The sequence below is a fragment of the Haemaphysalis longicornis genome, unplaced genomic scaffold, assembly GCF_048455015.1.
Source record: "Haemaphysalis longicornis isolate Haplotype H1 unplaced genomic scaffold, Haemaphysalis longicornis Haplotype H1 scaffold_1, whole genome shotgun sequence".
Lineage (NCBI taxonomy): Eukaryota > Metazoa > Arthropoda > Arachnida > Ixodida > Ixodidae > Haemaphysalis > Haemaphysalis longicornis.
In genome coordinates, this window is record NW_027526203.1 from 159,844,853 (window position 1) to 159,866,862 (window position 22,010).

At 46.9% G+C, this 22,010-nt stretch overlaps 1 pseudogene; it reads left to right on the forward strand.

Annotated features, from left to right (window-relative positions):
* Positions 1-16,603: 16,603 nt before the first annotated feature.
* LOC144166927 (uncharacterized) lies at positions 16,604-20,769 on the forward strand (annotated as a pseudogene).
* The last annotated feature ends 1,241 nt before the right edge of the window (positions 20,770-22,010 follow it).

Sequence of the window (22,010 nt, forward strand, 5' to 3'; positions counted from 1 at the left end):
TACGGCAGCTGGCAGCAGCAGCAGCATCGCCGGCTGCTCCCGCAAGAACAAAAATTGTTTGTTTAGAAAAGTTTTAGCAGTTCAATGGTGCGTTATTTTGTACTGCAAATAAAAAAAAGTGTATTTCGGACTACACTACACAAAATAATGACAATTATTAATGTTATGACGTCATTATGACGTCACGCGTGGCAGCAGCCGTTGCCAGGGGGGCGTGGCTGCTGCCACGCGCGTGGCAGGAGACGCTGCCTTGAATTTAAATTTAGTCCCTCAACTCGGATTTCTTTTTAATTCTGCCCTGCCGCTACCCCTGGCTGGGATGTTATTTTATCGACTTCCCTGCTTGTTTTCCACCAATACTCTAGCCGCTGCTTAGTAATAGCAGATTCCTTCAATTCTTTACTCCTTCAATTCTTTACTGGTCACGAAACTTCGGCTCTCGGTTCATATAGGGACCGCGCGCGCCGCTACAGGCGCCACCTCCGCACGAAGGTCATCCAGCCGCCGCGCGTGCGGCGTATTGGCCAGCTCTTGGCGTGCAAACGCTCCCTGCTTTTGGTGTCTGCGCGCTGATTAGCTGTGTTTTTTTTTTCGTAGTAGTTAGCGATGAATAGTCCGGTTATTGTATTAATCACCTGCCTTCAATGGGGATTTATTTTTCGAAGTAAGTTACTAGATGGCGTGGCTACCTCTAGTTTAATTCTTGGATTGTTTACTAGATGGCGGGGAGCGTTGTAATAAAATCCGTTCGCTGTTGGCGCGCGCTCGGAGTCGCCCGATGGATAAGGCTGCAGATGTGCGAGCCCGCACATCTGGCTGGCACTGGCGCGCTAGCGAGTTCTCGTTGGCGTGCTGTTGCCATAAGCACCGACTGCTTGCAGGCAGTGGGCACAGGCCAGAATGAACAGACCCTTGGCCTGGTGCGAACACGCTTTTTACGATACAGGCATGAGGGAGGCAAGCTCCAAATATGGGGGAAAAGCGCATGACATTTGGGCGTCTGCGGGTACGCGGAGGGCGTTCATGCACAGCGTAGGTTTCGGCTTGGAATCGTAGCATTCACTATCTTTATGCATTTTTACAGCTGACAACATGGCAGAAGCGCGGTACGATGATTACTGAGTTATTGAGAATGCCCATCCAACAACGCCAACGGTTGTGTTTTACAGAACCGAAACCGAAACTTGTTTGATTGCTCACCTTGGGCATCGTCCAATCACGGTGCCCGCTCATCCTAACGTCACAGCTTTAGTTGGTGCGGCCGCCGCAAACCGCGCATGGTAGTTTTTCTTCTTTCGCGCTTTGTAAAATAATTAACGATTTGTCAATCGTAAAAACGATGAAAAGTGTGCTAATTTGAGCCAGTCTACACAGTGCAAGCAAAAACGGCAGCTTGACAAATTCATTTCAGTGTCCCTTTAAACACCCTCTATATATTTTGCACCGTGTGTCCTTCCGCTTGCACGCTTTGCAATCCTTGCCAAAACAGAAAGCGAAAAAAGAACAATGAAAATGATTTTATCACACGCAACAAAAAATTTCAATGTTACGAAGGGAAACAAAAGAGCGTGGTCCAGCGTTCAAAAATGTATTTTTTCGCGCTGCGATGTGCAGCACACGGAGGAAACAGAATATTGCCACGTAGCCAAGAACGACGCAAAGCTTTTCTGAACGCAGTGAACTAGCGATCTCCTGCACTACAAAAGACTAGAATGAAACACAAACGTCGAAGAAGCAGTCCGCAGTGTGACGTGAACAGATGAACGTCGATAAAGTGAGTTGCGCGGCGTTTGCTATGCATGCATTACTCTTGGAACGTTATTAATTTCAGATCCATGGAAATGGGATCGAGTACATTGTCGGAGAAACAAAAAATCAAGTTAGCGACAATGTGGAACCCTTTCCATATCAAACAATATTGCCCCACGGGACGTACGACAAAAAGAGCAAACGGGCGCTTTGGTTGAAACTGGAGATAAGAAACCGGAATCGGCCACGCGCGGTTACAAAATAAACAAACGAACCCTAAGGAATAATTCGCGGAAATATGAAAAGTAAAACCACGGACGTCCCAAAGCTTTTTTACACGCGAGCCTGAGCGCAATGTAATACAAGTTTGCAAACATGCAATGAAGCACCGCTACAACCTGACTGATATGACACAAATCCGGCTTTAAGTTAGCCTTGTACAATTCTAGGTCCACGATGCTCTCAAAAGGGTACATTGCTTTTTTCATTCTCACACACAGTGCATTTCCACACACTGTCGCACACTTATAATCGAAGCTGAAATCTCCCGTTGCTTGCCTTGGAATGGCATCCCTCCATTTGTCACACAGCTGCCCGTCGCAAACATTTTCTGTGGTATCATTGTACAAGGAACGACACCCCGGGACGCAACTGATGTTCGACATCGTCGTTGCACTGCTTAAGTTGCATCACAAGAGCGCGATATGCACGTTACATTTTTTCCCCGCACAAAACAAACACAACTCGTCGCGGCTTTGCCGTTCGAGCCAGCGCAACGCCGCCCGAGGAGTGACCTCAGTGAGAGGGTGGCGCCACCGCGCGGCGGCCAAACGCAGCATATGAAGCTCTCCCATTGAGTTACGTAGCAGTTTCGTGACCAGTAAAGCATTGAAGGACTCTGGTAATACCTACTGCTGACCAGTTAATGCTTCCATCAATTGCGAAGCCCAGTGCCTCAGGAAGTAGGGCTTTCTCCCCAATTCTATCCGGCTGTATCTTTTGGCATCCCATTGCTATGTAGGCGATTGTTTCTTTATCCCTGCCACATACCACACATGTCTCATCCTGTGACGAATGTTTGCTCATGTAAGTTCGAGTTCTCAAGCAGCCAGCCCGCGCCTCAAAGAGCAACGCACTACCTTTATTGTTGTCATAAAAGTTCTCTTTCCGGATCTCTTTTTTGCTTGCTTTGTAGATTCCCAGCGATCCCCTTTTTTCCATCCTCTCTTTCCACATGAGCGTCTCTGTTTCCTTCACTTGCTTTTTAACTGCCCCCCCCCTTGTTTATTTGCCGCGGTCAAGGTATACTTAGTCGCCAGCTTTCGCGTCCTCTTCCGCCATTGGGTGTCCACACTTTTAAGGTACACGTAGCTGTGCACTCTGGCTGCCCAGTTCTTCTCATCTAAATGTCTAAGCCGCTCCTCAAAACGTATTTTACTTTGCGCTTCCCTCGCCTCAAATGAAGCCCAACCCATATCGCCTTGTACCGCCTCATTTGTAGTCTTACTGTGAGCTCCCAGTGCTAATCTGCCGACTGCCTTTTGGTTAACCTCCAGTCCCGACAGGATATCGGACTTTAAGCATAATACGGCATTAGAGAACGTGAGCGCCGACACCATTACCCCTTTCCAGATGCCTCGCACTACCTCGTACTTATTGTATCCCCAAAGTGTTCTATGTTTCATTACTGCTGCATTTCGTCTCCCTTTCAGTTTGAGGTGTTCTTCATGGGCATTCAGGTAGCCTTTTCCTCAAGATCCCCAAGTATTTGTACTTATTTACTAATGGTATGGTTTCCTGTTGAATTCTTATTGGTGCTGTATGAGCTTCCTCGTTGAACACCATGACTCCAGATTTCTGTGGGTTAAAATGTAGGCCTAGGTACGTTGCCTCATCCCCACAAATGTCGGCCAGTTTTTGAAGGTCTTCCGCATTATCTGCCAGCAACACTATATCGTCCGCGTGGTACGACAAGTCAAAGCCTAATCCACTCTCCTCCAATCGTCTTTCCATTCCTCTAATGTAAAGTGTGAACAGCAATGGCGAAAGGGGGCACCCCTGTTTTAAACCTCTTCGAATGTACGCGGGCTCTGTGCCTGTACGCCGTTCCCATGTAATATGCGCCTTGTTATCCTCATATATTGCCCTTAGCAGCCCAACAAATTCTGACCCAATCCCAGTTTATGCCACAGTATATGCCACAGCAATCCCCTATGACTCCCTAGCACACTCCCGCACGGCAGCGCCCCTAGCGGCAGCCGGCCGCGTACATCGCTCCCGGCGCACGTCTGGAGCACGCCCTCGGGACACTAGCCAGTATATTCTAGTCACTATAGTTGGGCTGTAAATAGGGAGGGGGGGGGGTGCCCCTATGCCGCGTGGGAACAATTTTTAGTTTTAGTTCGCACGCCTCGTGCCAACAAAAAGAAATTACACCATCTTCCCGTGGGGAACCATGAGGAGGATGCGAACCATCATGGGGGTTCCGTGTAGGTTCCATTATGTTGCCGTTATGTTGTTTAATTTATCGGAACACGAACGGGAACGTACTGTGAACCCCATGTAGAGACAGAGAAATGTAGAGACAGCGAAGAGACCGTCACCCGCGTTACCTGATCGAACACCTCCTGGTTCTCGTCTTTCTTTATTGCGTGCTCACGCTCCTACCCCGCTGCCCGCCCCCTTCGTCCTCTTCTCTGGTTGAACTGCAAGGCCCGTGGCGGTTCCCTCCACAGCTTGTTTGGTAATATTACATGCGACTGCATCTCATTCACTTGCCTTGTCCATGCAGCGTCGTCGGCGTTGTTGTCGTCCGCCCCTCCCCCATTCTCCTCACCGCGCAAGCTGCGCTCTCCGCCGCTCACCCCCTCTCCTCTCCGATGCCCCTCTCTCGCGAGGGGCATTGGATTGGATTCGAATGGATTGGATTGGATTTGGATTGGATTGGATTAAAGTGGATTGTGTTGCGTCATAGCCGCGGCAGACACACTGGCGCCGGCGCATGTGCAGTACTCTCTCTTCCGCGGTCTCCTCTCCTTCGGGCGCGCTGCGCATATAACCGGTGTGCCGCTCTCCGGTGGCCTTTCGGTCGATGGTTGCTCTCCGCTTGCGCTTGAACCCCCCAGTTATCTTCGTGATGTCCTTTTCCCCGGGGCTTCTCCTCCAAGCAGCAGTAGCGCTGAAGATCTGACCCCGGGTATCTCCAACCGACAAACTCAGCTTCCGATGCAAAAACTATACATTTATTTACAGCCCGGCGGGCGGCTCGGAAACAGTGCTCGGGCGGAGCCCAAAGACGACGACCCGCGAGCTGCGGCGTCCCGATGTCGTCTCCTTGTCTTCATCTTCCCTCCACCCGGTCGCTGGGGGCCAGGGAAGAGGGAAAAGCGATCCTTCGTGGGGGTCCAACCCCATGTGGTGGCGATTTGGCGCATCCGGTGCGGGCATGCAGGCGCGACCTTCCTCGGAATGCGCGACGTTTCCAGGCGCCGCGCGACACGTGCGTTTCATTACCGCACCAGTTGGCGTGCCGAAAAGCCCGACACCTCCACCACCACTGTGAAACATAACTTTCGGACTGTTTCACACACAACACACGCACATCACACACCCTTTCCACACGTGTACCGTCACTCTTTCACTTGACGACACACAACCAGCGTGGCCAGTGCCCCATATGACCCTGGCTGTAGGTCACCATGAAAAAAAAAAAAAAACTGCCGCCTCGCTTCCAACCCCCCTTCCTTTTTTTTTCGGCGTCTATGAAGCTGGTGCTACAAGTCGAGACAGCGCGTCGGCGTTTGTATTAAGTGCTCTTTTTTTGTGTTCGATGGTCACATTGAATTTTTGGAGCGCCAATGCCCACCGAGTCAAGCGAGCACTTTGAGGCGACGTCAGAGTCAGGAACTTGAGGGGATTATGGTCTGTGACTACTCTGACCTTTGCCCCGAAGAGCCAGGCCTCCATGCGCTGCAACGCCCAAATTATTGCATAGGCCTCTCGCCCTATGGTAGCCCATTTAGTTTGAGTGGGGCTGAGCTTTTTGCTCAAAAAGGCTATGGGATGCTCCTGGCCCTCGGCATCAACTTGCGACAAACATGCGCCAATCGCGAACTCTGACGCGTCTGTAGCAAGTATCTATTCTTCCCCTACGTTAGGGGCCCTTAATGCAGACGCCTCCGCAAGGCATTGCTTGATCTGCCTGAACGCACTTTCGGCCTTCTCTGCCCACGGTAACGGGTTCGTTATACACGGCGGTTTGTCATCTCCGTGAGAGGCAGCACTACCGCTGAATAGTTTGCGACATAATCCCGGTAATAATTGGCCAAGCCCAGAAAGCTACGCAGTTCACGTTTGGTAGTCGGCCTCGGACAATCCTGCAGTGCAGCAATTCTCTCTGGGTCTGGCGCGTGTCTGCCAGAGCCCACAATGTGCCCTAAATACCTCACCTCCGTCTGTGCGAACTTACACTTGCTTACGTTTGCCGTGAGGCCCGCGGCAGCAATCGAAGTGAGCACTTTATCTAGGTGTTGCAGATGTTCCTCCCACGTCCGGGAGTGCACGGCAACATCATCTATGTATGCACATGCATACTCCCTGTGTGGCGCAAGTAGCTCATTCATCAAACGCTGGAAGGTTGAAGCCGAGTTTCTAAGCCCGTAAGGCATAACTCTCCACGCGTATTGACCCTGATGCGTCACGAATGCGCTGTGCTGCTGCGCCTCCTCATCTAACGGAATCTGCCAATACCCGCGAAGCATGTCTATCACGGTAATGTAGCTAGACCCCGCCACTTCGTACAGCAGCTCTGTGGCCCTTCCCATCGGAAATGCGTCAGGCTGCGTTACGGCGTTGAGCTGGCGGTAGTCAACACACAAGCGCATGCCGCCATCCCTTTTTGTCACGCAAACTATTGGATGCGCACTCTGACTTTGCGTTGGATAGACGAGCCCCCATTCTACCAGTTCCTCCACCTGTCTAGTGACTTCTGACTGAAGCGCTAACGGCACGCGATAGTTGTGTGAACGCTTTGGCTCACAACCTTCTCGAAGCCGAATCTTATGTACGCCTAACTTGCACGTCCCCGGCCTATCAGAAAACACTGATCGGTGTTTGTTGATCAGGTGGCGGAGCTCGTCTACTTGAGATGCGCTTAAGTGGTCAGCGAAAACACTTAACTCCCCCAACTGTGTGCTGCACCGGTTGGGCGCGGTGGGAATTTCACCAAACTCCTTGTCGTACTCAGAGATAACTCCCACTACGTTAACACGAGTTATGTATGGCCGGAGCTTATTGGCGTGCACGGAGCGTCTGCCCCTATCACCCAAGTCCACCAGATAGGTGTAAGGCCGTTCCCTAGACACCACCTTCGCTGGGCCCAGCCATTTTGCAGCCAACTTCCCAACAGTATCGGTCTCCTGCACAAGAACCATGTCTCCCTCATAAAATTGTTTGGGCCTTGCTCTGAGGTTGTAGATTGAAGTGTACTTCTCCTGCGCCACCTGAGATGACACGGTGGCTCGCTCACTCGCCGCCATTAGCCTTTCCTTCAACTGCCTTAGATATTCCTCTGTGGACGTGTTGAGAGAGTCAGGAACTGCCCATTCGCCGGACCACGTTTTCATCAAAAGAGTTAAAGGACCCACCGGCGCTCGTCCATACATTAACTCGAAGGGGCTTTCCTTAGTCGTCGCGTTCGGTACTTCTCGATAGGCCCACAATAGGAATGGAACGTGCCGATCCCAGTCACGGCCGTAAGTTTGCACCAGGTCAAACAACATGCTCTTGAATGTCCCGTTAAACCTCTCCACGAGACCGTTGCTTTCTGGGTGCTCTGGAGTCGAAAAGCGAGGAGTCGCTCCCATCCTAGCCAGAAACTCCCGAGTAAGGCGTGCCGTAAAGTTCGTTCCCTGATCGGAGCATATTGTCTCCGGCACCCCCATGCGAGAGAAGATGCCTAGGAGAGCATCACACGTGGCCTTTGCCGTCAACGAGCGCAGGCACACCACCTCAGGCCACCTAGTGCAATGATCAATCACACAGAGAGCGTAACGATGCCCCCGTGCTGAAGGTGGATCGATAGGGCCAATGCAATCCATGTTGACCACCTGAAATGCTGTATCCGGCCTAGCAATCGGGGCTATCGGAACCCTGTCTCTTACTCTTGGACTCGATTTCACCTGGCACTGATGGCAACTTTGGCAGTACCGCTTCACATCAGCGGAAATCTCTGGCCAAAAGAACGCACCCTTTATCCGTTGGAGAGTTTTCTTATCCCCCAAATGGCCCGCCCACGTGGAGTCGTGCGCTAGGCACAACACTTCTTTACGGCGCTGTTCGGGCAAAACCAGCTGCAAGCATGACCGACCTGCTATTTCGTCCCTGTGAAAGAGTAGCCCCTCTCTTTCAATCATGCCGTGCGTGCGTGCTCTGGATTGCTCCCATGCATCGCGCAAAGTCGGGTCCTCAAGCTGGGCTTTTCTCAGTTGCTCACGTTTACTTTCACCCAGCAGCTCGTTCTCTCCCTCAGGCCCACTCTCAAACGTTCCGTTCTCCTGCACTAGCGCCGCAGCTACCAAACCGTCGGAATCTGCCTCTCCTTCTCGTTCCTCCTCGCCGTCCCCAACAGGAGGCGCAGCCGCTCTTTCTGGCGTTTCTTCCAAAAGTTGCGCGTGAGCATCAGGGTTGATGAGCGCATCGATTCCGGCAGCTAGCTTATCCGTGACCGCGCACAGGATGCCAGCGTCAGGGGTACCATACCCAACATACTCTGGCGTTCCTGTTAACCTGAGAGGCACGTACGCCAAATCTGCGACTACCTGTTCTCCAAAAGCCCCTGTCAACATAATTTTCCCTCCTGTCAGCGGTGTCGGCTCCTTCAAAACGGACCGCCTGATCACACTGATCTCTGCTCCGGAGTCTAGGTGTCCTGTAAATTCACTTGCCCCGCTGCCTAGACCGATCGTTTTTATGGCGGGATATCTTGAGTCCCCCACGTCAACGTTGCTGGCCCTAAGGGTTTCTCCAGCAACTCGGGCAACCAGCCCTTTGTCACCCGCGACTGTGCGAATCAGGTTGGCCTGTTCCGATTTTGCCGTAGGGCAATCACGGGCGAAGTGATCTGGGGCTCTGCAAACGTAACACTCTCTGCGAGGCCTCGTCGGCCCCCCTTTTGTCTTTGCGTCCTCACCGGGCGGCCTCTTAGTGTTCACGAATGGTTTGTAAGCTTTCAGAGGACCCCCAACGCCACCTCCTACACTCGCTCCCCCTTTCACTCTCTGACTTTCCTCGAACTTCTCCGCGAGATCGGCAATGTCGTGAAGTCGAGGTGGTTTCCCATTCTCTTCATTCTGCATAACGAACGCGCATGCTTCAGGGTTCAATGTGCCTCTAAGCCTATCTGCAACAACCAGCTCTCTAAGTTCCTCCACTGAGTTCACCTTGTAGCTGTTCATGTAGTACGTGAAGTAATTGTCTAGGCGTGTAGCAAATTGACCCCACATTTCGTTACCCTTTCTTTTCGACTGAGTGAACAGTCGTCGGTACTCTGCTGAAGATAACCTCAACCCCTTCAACACTGCTTCCTTCAGAAGTTCATAATTCTTACGCTCGTCTGCCGAGAGTCGGGTCAACACCCCTCTAGCCCTCTCGCTCAGGTGGGGAAGAATTAGGCCTGCCCTCCACTGGGGCGGGACCTCATAGGCGTCAAAAGTGGCCTCAGCATCATCAAACCAGCCTGGCACCAATGCTTCTTGTGAAGGCATGGCCACGAGCACCCCTTTTAGCATACTCGTAACCCTCAACCTCCTGTCTTCATCAGTGCTCACCGGTGCCCGCTGAGCACTCGGCGAAGCAGGGACACTGCTTTCACTTCTTAAACGCTCCTTCGCTAATTCCGCCTCAGCGATCTTCAACTTCAACCTGAGGAGCTCCATTTCGTCAGCGACCGACATTACTGCTGACCTTCCGCTCCCACTCGCTGTCTCAACGTTCACCTCCAGCTCCATCTGCCCATCACTCAATGCCTGGCTCTTATCCATTTTCTGGCGGCTGCGCAGACAGTACCCCTTAGATGACATGGTGAGCCACACACCAAGAATCAAATGAGGCACTGACCTGCATAATTCGGTGCTTGTGGTGATGGGCTGGATCCGTCGAGGTGGCTATCCGTATCCACGCGGCGCCGGCCGCGTTCTCTGTCTCGGGGCTGCAGGGGTGATCCGGCTCCTTCCGATGAGGCGTCCGCACACGGCACTAGAAGTCACCGCCTTCTGCCGTGGCCAGCTCACTCACTGCTCCAGCCGTTCCCGTTCAGCAGGCTGCCGCTCTCCGTTGAAAAGTCCGCTGAGCGCCGGTCGAGCAGCTTCTCCACCAGGCTGACGAGCTCGCTGCTCCCGCAGATCCCGTTCAGCAGACCGCGTTTGCTCCGCTTGCTCCGTCCGTCAAGGGCCCGTCTCGCCCGCCGGCTGCCTGAGTCGTCGCTGTTGGAGATCGTGCCGACTGCGCCAGTTATCTTCGTGATGTCCTTTTCCCCGGGGCTTCTCCTCCAAGCAGCAGTAGCGCTGAAGATCTGACCCCGGGTATCTCCAACCGACAAACTCAGCTTCCGATGCAAAAACTATACATTTATTTACAGCCCGGCGGGCGGCTCGGAAACAGTGCTCGGGCGGAGCCCAAAGACGACGACCCGCGAGCTGCGGCGTCCCGATGTCGTCTCCTTGTCTTCATCTTCCCTCCACCCGGTCGCTGGGGGCCAGGGAAGAGGGAAAAGCGATCCTTCGTGGGGGTCCAACGCCATGTGGTGGCGATTTGGCGCATCCGGTGCGGGCATGCAGGCGCGACCTTCCTCGGAATGCGCGACGTTTCCAGGCGCCGCGCGACACGTGCGTTTCATTACCGCACCAGTTGGCGTGCCGAAAAGCCCGACACCCCCCTCAGCGTCGCATCACACCAGGGTTCCCGCGAGGGGAGGTGGGCGTAATTTATTACATTAAGGACATGAGATACCCGTCAGCTTTAGGCCAAACGTTGGGCGTTATGTAATAATAATAATAATAATAATAATAATAATAATAATAATAATAATAATAATAATAATAATAATAATAATAATAATAATAATAATAATAATAATAATAATAATAATAATAATAATAATGTTTATTCAAGCTTTTTTACACGCTAATATCCAGCCCGCATAAGCCCGAGTGGCTTGTGTGCGGGGCTGGACAGTCTCGGCTAATACAAAGAGCCGAAAGAGAAACACCTTGGTGAATAAAACAATTCTAAAAAAAAAGGCACGCAAAAAAGAACAATGACTGTAAGAAATAGGAAAAAAAAGAAAAGAAAAAATACAAGCAAGAAGGAAACACACTGCTTTGCCTGATGACAAACCACTATAAAAGCATAAAGAATAAAAATGTTTGTTTTGGTTCACAAACTGCAATACAAATAAAAGGAGCGCAATCACATTCAAGCACGGTCTAAAATCATTGTCTTATTCAATAGCAGCTTCGCGGACCCACGCCTTTAAGTATTTTTTGGCTTTGGAGGGACAGTTAATGCTTGGGGGGGCGTCAATTTTATTAAAGTAGAAAGGAATGAGGAACGACCTTGTTTTCTTTCCATAGCTGGTTAGTACTCGAGGCAGCACAAAACGTTCAGTTTGGCGGAGGCACCTTGTTTTTATATTATCAATTTTGAAAGGACTGTAAAAGAAATTTTTTAACAAGATATCAAAAATTAGTTGTTTTTTCACGTGTAGAACATCTGATTCTTTCATGACAATTTCTGTTCGGTCTCCATGTTATCTAGTTCCATACGTAATATGGTGCGCTATTTTGTGCAGGATGCTATTAAGAGTGTTCAGTTTATAGGAAGATGCATGTCCATAAATAGTTAGACCATATCTAATTATAGATTCTCCTAGGCATTTAAAAACCATTCTTTTTACAGCGAGGCAACAAACCGATCGAAGCGCATACAAATGAACACATACCGCTCGCAAGCGTTTTGCAAGCTGTTCTATATGTAAATTCCAAGATAAAGTTTCATCGAATTGCAAACCTAAATACTTAACATCATGAACAAGATCGACTGGGCGGCAGGAGCACTTATGACAGGAGCTAGTATGCAGAAATACAGATGTGCTCTCGACAAAGGTCCGGTAAGGGCTGTGAAAACATATCAAATTGGTTTTGGATTTATTCAGAAAAATATGGTTATTATTCAGCCAGTTCATCAGTAGACAAACATCCTGTTGCATAAGACGAGCACCAACATCATAATTCGAACACGGTAAAAGAAGAGCAGTATCGTCAGCATACATGTAGGGTTTGGCATTCAGTGGCAAGAAAGCCAAGTCATTAATATAAATGTTAAATAAGAGTGGCCCCAGCACTGATCCCTGTGGCACACCTGAACGGACGCACAGCATTTCACTACAAGCATTCTCGATACGAACACACTGTACACGATTCGACAAATAGTCTAAGAAAAATCTGGCGTAAGGACCTCTAAACCCGATGTTGGCTAATTTTTCAAGGAGCAGCTTATGGTCAATCGTGTCAAACGCCTTCTGGAGGTCTAAAAAGAGCGCAATAACGAGGTTGTTTTTGTCTATCTGACTGCATATATAGTCGTTGAAATCCTCTAATAAGCTGGCCGTGCTAAGTCCACTTCGGAATCCACGCTGCGCTGTAATGATTAGGCAATGCTTTTCGCAAAAAGAGGTCATACTTTTTTGTAAAATCTTCTCTATAATACATATAATTGATGACTGTATTGAGATTGGCCTATAGTTGTTGTGGTCTTTTCTAGATCCTTTTTTATGAAGAGGTCTGACAACGCTGACTTTCATACCTTGCGGGATTATGCCGGTGTTTAGAGTCTGGTTTATAATATAAAGTAATACACTTTTGAGATGACTGAAGTTCATTATTAAATCCCGCACCCTGACACTGTCATAACCAGGTGACTTATTTAGTGGCATTGCACGCATTGTTTGCCATACATCGAGCGCAGTGACATCTGGCATATAGGCTGAAAAGACGCATGACGAGCTGCTCTGCCAAGAATCTGATTTTGCAGCGTTATTTTTAAGTTCATTAACTGCATGTATAAAATGCCCATTAAATTTATTGGCCAAGTCATAACTATCTGAAGAGGGAAAGGAATCTCTAAGATTTGTATCAAGGTTTTTCTTTGGATGCCTGCCAGATATAATGTTTACGAGGTCCCAAGTTTTTTTTTATGTTTCTTCGGCAGCTGGAAAATTGACCGACCTGATAACGTTTCTTGGCCAACCTTATCTTTGCCGTTATTTTATTCCTAATAATTCTGTATTCTTCCTTTAGAAGGCCATCACGGGGGTTAGCACGACACTTTTTTTGAAGCCTATTTTTTAGAATACACAACTCCATTACCTCACTATTTATCCAAGGAGAGTTAGGATTTCTACGCTTCAGCAACACTTTCCTTTTTGAACACTCATATATCTGCTGAAATTTTTCAACCAATAGTTCATAGGCCTTTGTATGCTCTAAGCCAGTTAGAGAATCCCAGTTGAAGCGCCGTATTTCTTTGTCAACATTCGTGGCATTTAGAATCAGTTTTTCTTGCTTAGTTACCGGAGGCATTAAACTCCTAGTGTCAAAGACAGTTAGTGCAATGAAATAATGGTCAGCGACCTTCTCTTTGATTACGCATCCAAACTTCTCATGCTTCGGCAACCTAGTGACAATGTGATCTATGCAAGTCTGTGTTAATTTGCTACCAGTCAGTAGCCAGGAAAAAAGATGAGTTTCCTCCCTGTTTTTCAAGCAGCAAGCTGCTGAAAATTCCATCAATTAAAACAATAATTTTATCTTGACAGGCCCTTATTTGCGCTTCCACAAAAAATATTTTCATTTGTGTGCTCCATAAGGGCAATCTGCTAATATTTGTATTTGTTATTTCAGTATAAGTCTTTCGTGTTCATATTTGTATTTTGAATATCAAATAAAAAGAAAACATCGTTCCTTCGACATGGTGTCATTTATGTAATTTTCATCTCACACTTGTGCATGCTCATGAATTCCAAAATGACAAAATAATTAACATTTACATACCCAACCCAGTTCTCTGTTCGTGTCCCAAGCTTGTATGAGTAGACTATCACTTCAAGATCCGGATAGGTTTAGGGTATACAGATACTTGCTTTACAGCTTTGCTTGCAACATGGCATTATGAATATAGGGAGTTTTTTTATATTTTGTCGTATGGGCATTGAGGCCTGATAAATCAGGTGGCAAAACACTGAGATTATAAAGGTAAAACCTCATTGCATGAAAACTGAGGTCATGAAGATGTTCCAGAAGTACACAAATTACACATATGTTAGTGTAATTTCAGCCATTCCAACCCATTTATTGGTGGCATTGTTTTATACGGTCTAAACTTCACATGCACAAAGGTGCGTTCATGTCCAAGTGCTATGGTTTTGGTGAACGACCTTGAAAATTTTGAAAATGCTGAACCGTGACCTTGTGCTTCCGCGTACAATAATATAACTCGTTAATAACGGAAGCGCGAATGAAATGAGGCCACTTAAAAATATTGCAGAAATTCAGAGAATTGTCTACGAATGTGCAGCATTCTTATGCCGTTTCTCTTAACTGAGAGTGTTTTAGAGCCAATTTTCTTGGTTTTTCTAAGTCCTGTCCGTCAAATTATCCCCATTTACCCTGTTATAACGATCACAGGTGTTACTTGCACCAAATCTGCATTTTTTGTAAATGAAAAGCATTTCACGGCTCAACATTTTCGGTATTTTTTATTTTTTTCTTGTTTTTTAGTTTTTCAAAATTCTGTTCGACCAATTATCTCCATCTATGCTACGTTAACGATTACAAGTGGAATTTCCGCAAAATCTGCATTATTGTGGAAATGCAGGGCGTTACACGGTTGGCCATTTTCCGTCAATTTTTATATTTCTCTTAATTTTTAGTTTCTTAAAATTTTGTTTGACCAATGATCTCCATTTACGATATTATAACGATTAAAGGTGAAACTTCCGCGAAACCTGAATTTTTCTGGAAATGCAGGGCGTTACAAGTTACACGGCCGAGCGCTTATCCGGTCTGCGCGAGAAAACGCTAAGACATTCTTTGTGTGCTCGCGATCCATCAAAAAAAAAAAAAAAAAGAGCGCAGTATCTAGAGCGCCTCCGACGGCTCTTTACCTGGGCGTTGGAGCGCCGTCGGCCAGCGGCCCGCGCTCCAACGGCCCGGCCAGCGGCCCGCCGAACACACGGCACGGGGTTTAGGTGGCCCTCTGGTTAAGCGGCCCTCAAGAGGGCCGCTCAAACGCCGGGTTGCGTGTTCGGTGGGCTGCGTGTTTGGCGGGCCGCTTGCGCTCGAGGCCGCCTGAACCACCGCTTTATAAGCGGCTTTAAATTGACGCAGCAGCCCGCCTGCATGCGGGTCGGATAACCAGGAATTGACAAAGCGTGTACTAGTGATTAATAACAGTGGCTCAGGCTAATCAGTGAATGGCAGCAATCAGACAGCTGTTGCTTTGTATTGTGAAATAAGCGTAGTGTAGCAGCTTGGAGTTCCACCCGGATTAAGCTAAAGTTAGTCCAATCATCAGTAATAATGGTGATTAATAATTAACAGGGACTCTGGCTAGTCAGTGAGGAGACACATTTAGGCAGTTTCAGTCAATATCAAATAAGACTGCTGTTGCTGCATGTTGTGAAGCGGGCATGGTGTAGCGGCTTGGAGTTCCGTTTGGACTGAGTTAGAGTTAGTCCACTCATCTGTACAGTTGAACCTCGTTATAACAAACACCGATATAGCAAATTATGGGCTATAACCAGCTAAATACAAACTTTGGTTGGTCACGCTTCATTTCAGTGCACGAAACTGGAACTGCAAGAGTTGTAATGAAGGGAAAACTCCCGACGCCCAAAACTGCAGAAGTAGAACAGGCCCTTTCGTGCGTGGTCAGTGCGGAAACCTTTGTCCTGTTCAGCGCTATGAAAAGCCACCTCAAGAAGATCACATCCTCCTTCAAATAAGAACACAGGCCTGTTTTGTTAAATGAACTTTGTTCTGTTGTAATTTCACGTTCTCATGTTCGGGTACATTAAGTTTGAAATGCAACAAGGAGACAGGTAAGGATTAGCTCGTTTGCAGTAGGTTCGAAGCCTAGAATAATGCGTTTTTGTGGCTAGGACTTTTGATGATGAAGATGATGGTTGGATGTTTATGGCGCAAGACCAACTGGGGCGCCAAGTCAGTGGTTAAGTATGAGGAGTGAATTATAAAACACTAAAATCGCTCAACAAGAACGAAATATCAGTTGAAGACAATGGTAGTGGCTGGTGTATAGGGTCGGTGTTGATTATGCATGGTAGGAAATAAGGTTTAAATATTTAACATCTGACAAATACTTAAAAACACTTTTAATGGAAACCATAGCATCGTCATCCAAAAACAACGATGGGTGGAGTGGAATGTGTTGTCTGTAGAGTTGGGGAAATTGTTTGTGTCGTGTTGTGTCAAGTGCCTGGTATTGAATGAGTATGTGAACTACGGATAGGGCCTCTCCGCATCTGCTACACAGGGGTCTTGAAGATCCCGTGAGCAGATACGAGTGTGTTGCATGTGTGTGTCCTATCCGTAGCCGAGCAAAGGCAACTTCTGTGTATCTGTTGCGTGTGTCGGTAGTGTATGGTCCCAATTGTGGAGTGGGCTTGGCAGCACCGCGTACGGACGGATGCTCACGAACTTCTATTTCTTCACCCAGATTGCCCTGCTGGGGGCGGATTCCATCGTGGGAAGACCGGCTGACATTCCTTTATCGCAAGCAAGTTTCATCGCGCCTGCGCCGGAGTGTTCCTTCGATGGAGCGTCGTCGATGGAGCGGCAGGCTGCGCCTCGAGTGCTGTTTCGCCACCATCTCGCAACCAGTGTGACGTCAGTGAACACTTCCCGGATTTGGCATAAAACTCGGAGCCAGCTTCTGCAGCCTTTCAGGGGGCTTGGCAGCACCGCGTACGGACGGATGCTCATGAACTTCTATTTCTTCACCCAGGTTGGTGACAAATATTCTGTGTATTCAATTAGGGACGATTCACTTACCTTAACCGTGCTGCCAAGCCCGCAGAGTCTGCTTGCTTCGTTGTGTGACTGCTTGCATGTTATAAAATTGCTGTTGTTAACATCTGGAGACGTAGAGCTAAACCCCGGACCGACCTCAGATTCGGAATCTGAAACTACCGTAAATAGCCAAATTCTGAAGAAAATACTAAAAGAGCAAACAAAAACCAATAAGACGCTCACCGCGCTTTCTGACAATCTAAAACAGGTTGAATTAACTATAGGCAATGTACAGGAAAGGATAACTTCGATGGAAAAGGAGCTTGCTCGTTAAAAAAAAATGTGAGGATAAGCTGGCTGAGCACGAGGTACTCTGCAAGGGGACAAAGGAACTGGTAGAAGAGCTGTCAGCTAAGGTTGAGGACCTGGAAAATCGTAGTCGAAGAAATAATGTTATAATTTATGGCTTAAGTGAAGAACCAAACGAAGACAACAAATCCCTGCGAAACATTTGAGCAATATGTATTTAAGGAGTTACTTGGCGTGGAAGTCAATTCAATTGAGCGGATTCACAGGTTGGGTTTCAAACATGCTGAGAAACACCGGCCGGTTATACTGCGGCTCTTTGATTTTTCTGAGAAAATGAAAATAATGGCATCGTGCCCTAAGCTAAAAGGAACGGAGATTTCAGTATCAGATGACTTCTCAAAAAGGCTACGTGACTTGCGCGGTAAGCTGTGGCGTTCTGCAGCTGATGAAAAGGCTAATGGGGCGAAGGTTTTACTCTCTTTTGATAAATTGAAGGTAGACGACAAAGTTTACACTTGGGACCAGCTTCTAAACTGCCGGGTAGAAGTCACGCGGCCTGCTGCGCAGGAGCGCATTGAACCTGATTCAGCTGCGCCTGCCCGTGTGACCAAGCGAAGGCGCGATAAAAAATGACAGTCTGTAACCAAAGTGCTCAGAGTTGTTTCGCTCAATGCGCGCAGCATCGTGAATAAATCTGGTTTAATCGAAGACGTAATATCTTGTTATCATCCTCATGTCTTAGTAATTACAGAAACATGGTTGCATGCAGGTGTGCAGGATTCGGAAGTTGTACCCTCTACTTATAAACTCATTCGTAAAGACAGGAAATCACGGGGTGGGGGAGTAGCCATCGCCATTAACAACAACATTGGCTTCACTATTTTGGGTGGCATTTGTGACCACGAAAGTGTATGGTGCAAACTTAAATTTCTTGGCAAAACTATACTTCTGGGTGGCGTATACAGACCACCTAATGCTTCCCACGAATATTTAGAAGCCATGTACGACTATCTTGCAGAAAATACAAATTCCAGATCGAATATTATAGTTACAGGAGACTTCAACTTGCCGGGTATAAACTGGTCTGACTTAGCCCATGATGGCAAAGAGTCCAAAAGTGCTGACTTACTGCTCACGACCGCGTTCAACTTTTCTTTACACCAACTAGTTTCCGACGCTACTAGGGTTGTTGACTCGTCCTCATCACTCCTTGATTTGGCCTTTGTTAGTAGCTCTCTTCAAGGCTCACCCGTTAGTGTTGAAAACGGGATTTCCGATCACAAGTTGCTTGCTTTGTCGTGTCCTGTCTCGGGTACACGTTCTTTTACTAAGCCGTCAGAAATTCTTGTCAGGGACTACACTCATGCGGACGACAATGCCGTCTTAAAATATTTGAAATCGCGCTTCGTTAGTTTTAGCCTAATCACGGATGTTAAAAAAATGTGGTCAGACTTTAAAGAAATTGTTTTCTTTTGCGAGCGAGAGTATGTACCATTAAAAAGAAAACGCATTAATAGAGAACACCCTTGGTTCTCGCGAGAAATGATTCATTTAAAACGAAAAATTAAGCGACGTCGCAAACGTGGTAACACAAGCGACGTACAAAGCCTTATTTCTAACCTGAAGAAAAAAACGCTATTGGCAAAGGAGCATTTCTTTTCCGTTACTCTGAAGTCATTCATGAACAACCAACCTCAAAAGCTTTGGCGCTATCTGTCAAAAGATAAACAACGCATTTCGGAGATAAATGTTTCAGGCGGAAGTATTGTTGACGCGACTACCATTTCTAACAAATTTAATGCCTTTTTCCAATCTGTGTTCACGCGGACAGCTCCGCACGCTGCGCTGCCGTCATATGTTTTTGATTGTCGTATGCCTGAAGTAGAAATAACAGAGAATGGTGTCCTCAGCCTTTTGCATAAACTAGACGTGAAGAAATCAGCTGGCCCCGATCAACTGTCCAATACTTTTTTAAGTAGATATGCTGCATGGGTAGCTAAATATCTACATCAAATTTACGTTATGTCCTTACGCACTTCGACTATTCCCAATGACTGGCGCTCGGCAAAAATTATTCCCGTGCATAAATCTGGCTCTCCTCTAGAAATTAACAACTACAGGCCAGTTTCCTTAACGAGTACTTGTTGTAAACTATTCGAGCATATTATCTATAAGGCCATCATTACTTACCTAGAATACAACCATTTGCTTTATTCCAAACAGCATGGTTTTAAATCTGGCTTATCAACCGTTACCCCACTATCTGAAATAACGGATGATTTAATTAGTACAATGAATACAAATGGGAAAACCGACGCTATATTTCTAGATTTGTCAAAGGCGTTCGATGTCGTCCCCCATCCCAATCTGATTACAAAACTACTCGCAATTGGCATCGAACAAAAAGTAGTCGCATGGATAGAATGTTACTTAAGAAATAGAAGACAGTGTGTCGCCATTAATGAGTGTATCTCCGAAGAGTTGGACGTGTACTCTGGAGTTCCACAGGGCTCTGTACTGGGCCCGCTCCTTTTTTTAGTGTATATAAATGATATTTATCTTACTGTTGAACCCCCTATCCATATTAAATTATTTGCGGACGACTGCGTGGTATACACAGCCATTAATACCCGAGATGACCAAATTAAATTAAATAATGCTTTGCACTCAATTGAGACATGGTGTACAAAGTGGGGTTTAAGAATAAATCCTACTAAGACAACTTCTATTACATTCAGCAACAAAAAGAGGCCCCTCGGCTTTACTTATTCTTTAGGTAATGCTACCATCAACAAATCTGATCAGGTTAAATATCTGGGCGTCACACTTACAAGTAACCTCAGTTGGGAAACGCACATTGATAACGTTTGCCAGGGTGCAGTTAAGAAATTGGCATTTTTGAGAAGAAAGTTGCGCAATACCCCTCCTGCTGTGAAATTAAACGCTTACAAAGCACTAGTACGACCTAAGTTGGAGTATGCAGATGTCATTTGGAGCCCTTACCAACAATACTTGATAAGTAAAATTGAAAGAGTACAGAATTTAGCTCTGCGCTTCATTTATTCTGTTTATTCGCGTCACTAGAGCGTAACCACTTTACGTAATAGGGCAAACTTCCAAAAACTCGAGCAGCGTAGGGTCATATCTAGCTTAAAATTTATTTATCAGCTTTATTACGGTCATTTCAAATTGTCGCGGAAAACTACATCCAAGAGCCTTTCAAACATTCAGTGAGAACTCATCACGGTAAGACTATTATGCAACCGATCAGTTACATTAATTTGCATAAATTTTCTTTGTTTCCTCGAGCAATTTCTTACTGGAATATGTTACCTGAAGAGACGGTGAACTCTGGGTCATTAAAAGTGTTTTCTCAGCGTATTGATAATATAAGCTTTGGTTGAAGTGTTGTTTCACAATTGGAAGACATTATTATTTTCTTTTCTTTTCCACAAGCGATTGTGTAAGCATATTTACGCCTCCACCTATGTGTGTTGTACGTTTTAAAATTACGTCAAGCAGCACTGATGTATTGTCGAGTTGTATGTTGAATTTCTGCCGATGTATTTCTTTGTCTTCACTCCTGCATGGGCCCGAGAAGGGTCTGCAGTATCTGTAAATAAATAAAAAAAAATTACGTGTAGTTTGTTGTCCGCCTGTTCACTCCAGCGTGTTTGCCATGTTTTGCGTAGGTGTTGTCTGATATGTGTGGCTTGATGTCAGGATAGGGTACTGTTGTTATGTCAACCGTGTCTTGCAGTGCAGCACCGGCAGCCGTTTTATCCACGACCCCATTTCCAGCGATTCCGGAGTGGCCTGGAATCCAGCATATAGTTATTTCAAGGTTTGAGGTTTATGCAGATATAATGGCCTTAAAAGCAAGATTAATTACATAGTTTTTAGATTGCTTCCCACAGGCCAACGCACGTAGAACACTAAGGGAGTCCGTGTACACAACATATTTTGGTATCTGGTGTTGAATAATGTGATGTAAAATCATTAATATTCCATATGCTTCTGCCGTAAAAATACTGTTATGGACATTCATTGTCTCGCCTTCTTTCTTCGTCCTCGTGTCGTTTGCAGTTTGAATTTTCAAGTAGGACATTCATCGTCTCACAGACCCGAAAGTTCTCTCCATGCGCAGCATAAGACACAAGAGGTGGCAGTTTTTGATGCGTCGCTGTAAAATTCCGCGCATCGGTGCTTGTCCTGTAAAAACAAGAAATGTTGCAGAATCGCAATCCTTTTTGCCCTGTTTTTATCGAGTTGAGTAAATGACATATCACACGACAAAGGGTGAAGATTCCAAGGTGGCATAAAATAAATGATGGGTGTCTTGTGTATGTCTATAAAGGGAACCTTGAGCTCAGAAGCTTCCTCTTTCACCCTAAGGGAAAGGCAAAGAAATGAATGGGCGGTTTAAAAAGAGGGGTTGTGTGGATGTATCGTTAAGAGTGGAATTAAAAGGATGGTTAGACAGAGCCATGACTTTTGAGGCAAACAGCAAGTCCATGTGTGTCCTCTGGTGGTGCAGGGACCACTCATTGGACTCGACGTAGAGGCTCTGGACTGGGCTTGGGTGAAAAGCGCCACAGGCAAGGCGAAGCCCCAGATGCAGCACTGGGTCAACCATTTGTAGTGCTGTTTTTGTTGCAGACCCATAAACGACACTTCCATAGTCCAATCGAGACCCCACTAGGCTGGTAAAAATACGCAAGAGGAGTTGCTTGTCCGTTCCATAGGACTGGTGTGGCAAGATTTTAAGAATGTTGATAGCCTTCATACATTTATGTTTCAGTTGTTTAATGTGAGGGATGAACGTAAGTTTTTCATCCAACACCACACCTAAAAACTTGTGTTCCTTCC